This window comes from Mesoplodon bidens (assembly GCF_964165515.1).
Source record: "Mesoplodon bidens genome assembly, chromosome: 17".
Lineage (NCBI taxonomy): Eukaryota > Metazoa > Chordata > Mammalia > Artiodactyla > Ziphiidae > Mesoplodon > Mesoplodon bidens.
Window position 1 is genome coordinate 42511281 of NC_138174.1, and position 7516 is coordinate 42518796.

A 7516-nucleotide genomic window follows, 5' to 3' on the forward strand; every position below is an offset into this window, starting at 1 on the left:
CAATCACATGCAGCCTGTTGACCCTTGGACCTGCAACATTTTCTTCATGGAGATAAGGAGACCTGGGAGCCTATGCTGATCATATAACCTTATTTGGTAATATCTTCCCCCATTCTGGATTTGATGTGTACTTTGTTCTGCTTAAGTGTACATCATATAGCACCTGGCCAATACCACTGCTCTACCTCTTCTTGGAAGTGAACAAATGGGGTCCTACACCTGCAGCATGGGGTGATGCACACCACCCTCTCTCCCTGTTTCATCTGTATGTGGTGGTGAGGAGGGAGACCACTTGGCCTTGGGGACTGTCACTCACTATTGAATCTGATCTTACTCCATCTCTTCTCAATGAGGAAAGCCTTATTCCATCCAGTGTCTGTGTAAAGTTGTGTTGTTGTGTTTTTCTTGGGCATTCTAACACATGAAAACCAGGCAGCAGTTGACATCTTGGGACTGCTGCCCCTGGTGACAGGCACTATTATGCTCTTTGCTGTCCTCCATGAAGTGGGACTCCTCCCAGGAGGATGTCATTTGCCCAAAAATGTACTAATATTGATTATTTTAAGTTATCTTTATAAAAGTATTAAACATGAGAATTTATCTTTTGTTTTACTTAAAATTGATAGCCAACATATATGCTAAAACCAATTAAACAGTACACTGATGCAAATAGCTTAGAATACTTCCCAAGAGTAAAGTCAGGTATATAACAGCTTGACACAGTTAATAACACTTTTTTTAAGTGGGTAATGACATTATTCTGATAATCAGCTCATTTATATCCCCCTTGGGGAAGAACTTATCTTGATCTTACAATGATTTCATATATGTCCTTATTAGGAAATAACTTTTTTTTTCAGATTCCTTAGCTCCCTGTAGCTATGTGTTGCCATAATTTCTGGACAAATTTTAACTTGCACCACCTTATATACAGCAATCTGCAAATTCTTTTAGTTTCTCTTCTAACTCTTCTCCAGAGAAAAATTGAAAACTCTTAAGAAATTCATTTAGGCACTTAGAAAAAGTATTTCTTCTCTTTGATTCTTTAGTTTCCTGCTCTGACTCATATATGAGGATTATTCAAATCCTTATGCCTGCTGCAGCTTCAAGAGAATGTTCCACCTGTTTATTAGAGCGGTGGGAAGCTTAGTTCCTCATTATTCTGTTAAACAACTCTTTCTCTGGAGTCCTTGAATATCAAATCTTCTTTTATATTTTATTCATTTTAGACTTTGTCACCTTTATTCAAATGCTCTTGGTTCTACTTTTCTCTTTATTACTTTTAACACAAAATAGGCTTTTAGAAACAATTGCATTCACAATAACACCCATATTTAGTTAAAATACATATAATTAAAATGATTGATTCAGAAGCGAATAATCTCAAATCGCATCTCACAAAATAAACTGAAACAAAATAAAATACTCAATATAAGTAAATGTAGCCACCTTTAAGAAATATAACAAATTTTTGGAAAACTGTAAGTTTGTGACAATATGTCAGCAATATTTTAAATGTATATTTTTCTAATACCCTTAAACACTAAAAAAGGCTATCTTTTGTTGATTATTCTCATTTTTAACAGAAAAAAGTTTGAATCGTAAAATCTACTTTTCAATTTGCTATATAGGTACAAATAAAAATAAATAAAATATGTGTAATTAGAGATTTGGGGAGAGAATGCCAGCTGCTTAACAAAATGTGTGGTTTTCTTCCTCCTGTACTTGTTTCTCCTCCAAGTTTGTATTTAGTTTTGGCCCTGTGACCGCATCCTAGCCCATGACATTTGAGAAGAGATGCAGTGGGCCACTTCCATCTTGACCTATGAATACCACTCAAACCCCTCTTCTGTTTTCTTTCCTTCTGATGGTTACATATCTCTTCCCTGGGCAGCTTTGGTGCATTCATGACTTCCTAAATCAAACTCTTTCAGTCCTTGATCAAGAAAGCCAATATTGGTCTACTCCCAGATTTAGAAATATATTCAATTGCATTAAGCCACAGAAATGTAGGTATTAATTTGTTATAGCAGATACCAAAACCTTAATTAATTCACTGTTTTCAGATAGTGTTAGATAACAGGGAACTGAAAAATAGCATTTCATGTTTCTTTTTCTTGTGAATTCACCTGGATAAGAATTTTAATTTAAGACAATTAATTGAACCAATACAAAATTTGATAATATTTTGTTACCTTATATCATTAGTATTTAAAAAAATGTATTTTATTGAGGCGATGTTGATTTATAACATTATATAAGTTTAATGTGTACATTATATTTTTTCTCCTGTATACACTACAACTTGCTCATTACCAAAAATTTAGTTTCCATCTGTCACCATACAGTTGATCTCCTTTACCCATTTTGCCCTCCCCTCACCACTCCCACTCTGGTAGCCGCTACTCTGTTCTCTGTATCTTTGTGTTTATTTTGGATTGGTTTGGTTTGATTTGGTTTGTTAATTAATTTATCTTTATTTGTTTCTTTATTAGTTTTTTTATATTTCACATATGAATGAAATCTGATGGAAGAGTTCCTTTCAACATTTCTTGCAAGACAGGTCTAGTGTTGATGAACTCCCTCAGCTTTTGTTTGTCTGGGAAATTATTTATACTTCATATCAGAGTGATAACTTTTCTAGATAGAGTATTCTTGGTAAACTGTTTTTATCTTTCAATATCTTGAGAATGTCATTCTACATCTGGACTGTAGGGCTTCAGCTGAGAAATCTGCTGATTGCCTAATGAAAATTCCTTTGTAGATTACCATTCTCTTTTCCTTGGCTGCCTTTAAAATTCTTTCTTTGTCGTTTACTTTTGACAATTTTAGTGTATATTTGCTTTGGAGAAGGTCTTTTTGTATTGAGGTATTTAGATGTTCTCTTAGCTTCATGGACTGTATATCTAGTTCCTTCCCCAGGTTTGGGACGTTCTCAGCTATTATTTCTTTAGATAACCTCTCTCACCCTTTTACTGTTTTTCTCTTTCTGAGATACTCATTACCCTAATATACCCTTCCAAGAAGAGTTGGATAACTCTTGTAAAATTTCTTTATTTTTTTTATATCTTACTTCCCTTTCATCTTCTATTTGTATCATTACCAGATTTTTATCTTTGAGTTTGCTAATTTTCTCTTCCATATAGTCTGCTCTATCTCCAATGCTTTCTTATGCATTCTTCACCTCATTTATTGAGTTTCTTAGTTCCAGAATTTCTCTTTGGTTCATTTTTAGAGTTTCAATACCTTTAGTAAAGTATTCCTTCTGTTCATTAATTTTATTTCTGATCTCATTAAACTGCCTTTCTGAGTTTTCTTATAGCTCATTGAGTTTCTTCAGAACACCTATTTTGAATGTTCTATCAGTTAGATTGTAACATTCCATTACTTTAAGTTTGGCTTTTGGAGAATTGTCATTTTCTTTCTGTGGTATAGTGTTACTGTGGCTCTTCATGGTGCCTGATGAATTCCCTTGCTGGTACATTTGAAATTAAATGACAGATTAGAAGTTAGAGTCTTGTTTTCTGGTAGGTGACACTAAAACACAAGTTTTTGCTTTCTCTTACTTGAGTTGCCTCTGGTTATATTTGAGAGCTGGTGCTTTCCAGCCTCCACCATCTCTGTAACAGATGGGGATTCCTTCTTTCCTTATAGCTTTTTGTGCCTCTGGGGTTGTTGTTGCCTTGCTTCAGCCAGTGTCACTGTCATCACTGGGATGGTGGGCTCTTCCCTTGCATCCAACATCCCCTGAGTCACAGGCTCTGTCACCATGGAGAAAGGGGGATAGTAGGAGGGGAGCTGGGGTCACACAGGTGCTTGTATCCTGTCTGGTATCATAAGGTTTGCTGGTTCTGCACTGCAGATGAGTAAGATGGGGGCTGAAGTTGTGAGCACCACAGTGACTGGAAACACAGTGTACCAGTCCACACTGCCATGGCTACTCAGTTAACTTTGGCTATGGGCACTACTGCTGTAAGGAGGCTGGGGTCTTGTGTGCCACCTTCCCTGTTGCTACTTGCATCTCTGAAGCTGTGGACTCAGCTACTGCAGTCAGAGGGCCAGAGTTGCAGGCACCAATTCTGCTATTCCCCAGGCTCTGTCTCTTCTATGTGTTCCAGTCCACCCACTTTTATATGTACAGATGTGTGGAATTCTTCAGCTTCCTGCTGTATTGAGAAGAAACACCTTTGTTGAGTTGTAGATATTTTACTAGTTGTAGTTTGAAGGGGATAGAGAAAGGTTTTTCTTCACTTTGCCATATTGCTTACATCCTGTCTTCTTTTAAATTGATTTTTTTCATACTTTCAAAATGGTAATTAGGTATTACCAAATAAAGTAATAAACAACTCTTAACTCAGAGTGCAAAATGAAAGCACTTTATTATTTTAAAGGTTCAAAAGAAAGAAAATACAACATAAACTTATCCACATTTTTAAGTAGTCATCTGTGTGATAGGTAAATGTCATTTAAAAACATTTCCAATAGAAAAATGATTTGTAAATCAGTTTACAGAAGATCAAAAAAATCAGTGTTTAATACCAACTTTAACTATAAATAACTAAAAAGAAAATTGTTCTCTCTTCTCTTTTTGCTTCAACATTTATGTCTTCTGTTCTTTGCCTTTAGGAGAAAATATTGCACTGTAAGGTTGCCATCTTTTGGGATGAGGACAAGAATCAAGATCTTCTTTAATGTAACCTCTTTCCATGCAAGTCTGAGTGGAAGGAAAACCAACTTCCCAGAAATTCTCTGGTGTGTTGTGTGGAATGTAGCAAAATCGGTGTCCAGGAGGAAGCCAACTTCTTTCCTCTTTCTTCTGCTGGAAAATCTGCATAATAAAATTTCACACTCCTTACATGTGTGTCCAAGCAATTTTCTTCTCTCTTCTTTTTTCTGAACCACCTCAATAGGAGGAAAATTTTGTAAGCTAGTTTATCTTTCATCATCTTTAAAATATGGCTCCACAAATGCTTTCTGTTTGACCTTATCTTGTTTATCACTATGAGTGTTTGATTTTTTGTAGTAGCTGACAACACTTTCTCTTCATCTGCTACGTGGGGGAAGCTCTCCGCCAAACAGGATTCATATTTTTCATGTGTAGTCCAATCAAACATATCTTCCAAGCTATCATTCATTTTTCCTTCTCCATTTGGACATTTTTCTCCCTTCTGCTCTGCTTCTTCAGTTTTAAAAGCATAGTTTCACTAACCAATGTACAGTCCATGTCCACTGTCTCTCCTCCTGCTAATCTTGGCTGACTGCCATCCTTTATATCTACTACAGTAATATCCATTTTATACTGAGAAAGGTCTGCTCTTGGATCTATACTCTACTGGATATTTTCAAAGGATACATCTTGATTGTTTGTGGAGACTTTATTTTAGCAATTCTACATGGATTTAACAGAAGAACTGGTTCAAATTCATATGCTTCACGGATTGACCTAGTTTTTATTTTTATAGGCTCATGAGAACCAGCACCCTTCATGTCATCAAAAAGATTCTCTGTCTCTATACTTTCACGTGGATGCAGAGGGATTCTAAAGATAGGATTTTCTTCCTTTATTTGTAACAGTGTTTTATTATCTGGAGATTTACTCAAGGACTGGAAAAGAGACTCCTGTAAAAAGGGCTCTTTTGGTTTAACCCACAGCTCCCACTGAAGGCCTTATGGCTTGAGGAAGAGCCCTTTGGAACAGGCTTCAAAATTTCATAGAGAGTCACTTGCCTACATCTGAGTTTAGAGTTCTCACTTCCTTGGCTTTTCTCTTGACACTGAATAGCTGAAAATCGATCAGACAGATCCAGAGGTTTATCCATCACATAGTCTCCATTCGTGGAAGAAAAATTATCCAGTGCAAAAGGAAAAACATTTTCTTTATCAAAGGAGGTTTGGGGGCAGCTTATTTCATCCTCACTTTCTTCCTCAATTTTCTTCCTTTTGGTTCTGCCTGCTAATGATTTCAGGGGTACTACATGTTTATCTTTATCAGTAGCAGTATCTTTAGTGTGATCAATAGTTTCCTGTTCACTTAGGGGTTCACTTGTATTTCTATTTATAAACATCTGCTTATTAGAAGATGACTGGTTAGTGATCTTGTTTACTTCAGCTCCAAGGTTATGATGTGTGAAAAGAGCACCATCTTCAGATTTTGATCTAGGTTTCTCTAATCTATAATTAGAAGTGTTACTGAAAGGCACTGTTTTCAGATTTTTGTTTTGTTTTCTTTCATTTTTGTTTTTGTTTTTTCCCCAGTCTTTAAAAGAGAAGGGAAAAAAACCTTGTATTCAAACCTAAACTACTTTTCACATTAGAGGTAGCTCCAAGTACAGGAGATGATACCTGAGTGGTCAATTCTTCTTGAGGAGGAGTCTTTGAATTAGAACCTGAAAATGTTAAACTATCTTCACCATTTCTTCTAGATTCCTCAAAATGTCTTTTTTTTTTTTTTTTGGTGATCTCATTCCAGGCAGTGGTAGAGCTCATCACCAAGAGGGATCCTAGGGCCTCAAGATTCAGATTCATCTTGAACACTAAGTCCAACTCTTTCAGCAACAACTGTAGCTAAATTATCAGGAGAATAACTGCTTTTTCCATATGTTTTAGCCATTGGAGCTCGATTCTGATCACAAGTGCTGGTCACTAGAATTTCACTTTCATTAGGTTTATGTTGTGGATGAGTTGAAGACTTTGGTACTTTTTTCAATTCATGTGCACACGCAGAATTCTCCAATTTAGTATGTGTTCTATGTGTTGGACATGGAGGTTCTCCTTTCTTCATAGCCAGTTAGTACCAGAAAATGAAAACTTTGTTATTGGTGAATCTGGATTAATACCTTCCTCAGATTCAAGATCAGTTGCTTGATGTGGTTGATCATTCTCAATTTTCTGCTGTAGCTATTCAGAAAACATTTTATTTTCTTCCTGTAGGTATTCTTTTCGTTCATAAGCTCTGTGATAACTTTAAGATTCTGCTGTCGAATATTTTCAAACTCTTGTTGTTTCTTCTGCTTATGTTCTTCAGTTACTGCACAGCAATCACATAATCCTGCTCTTAATTGATCTTCTAAAACTTTAATGGTTTCATGAAGGACTTTCCATTGCTCTCTCAGCTGTTGATTTTTGGTGTAGAATTCTTCTAGTCTTTGTGCATCTAAAATCCATTCCTTTTTCAGTTTGGTTACTTTTATTTGTAAAGCTTGTACGTTTTTATCATGATACTCCTTTAGTTTTGTCCAAAGATCCTTAAAGTCATTAGATACATCTGGGTTTCCACAACTGCTTCCGGAGACAGTCATCTTGCTTAAGATGCTCCACACTTCTACTGCTTAATGTTTTCTGACCTTTTCTGTTACGTTATATAGGTCTGAAGTTGTCTTTGGCCAGATTAAATGCAGCTTGCAAGATTGCCTCGAGATTCTTAAAAGCCCCAGCATGGAAGCAGACACACTCTGGGGCTGGGCAGAGAAGGCCGTTTGCTTTTCTCCTTGTTTGCCATTGTTTTTTTTCTCCTAGT

General features: G+C 36.1%; 1 pseudogene across 1 annotated transcript; it reads right to left on the minus strand.

Moving 5' to 3' along the window:
• Positions 1-4600: 4600 nt before the first annotated feature.
• LOC308605149 (DNA endonuclease RBBP8-like) lies at positions 4601-7298 on the minus strand (annotated as a pseudogene). The gene has a single exon. The product of its transcript is annotated as a DNA endonuclease RBBP8-like (transcript).
• Positions 7299-7516: the final 218 nt, after the last annotated feature.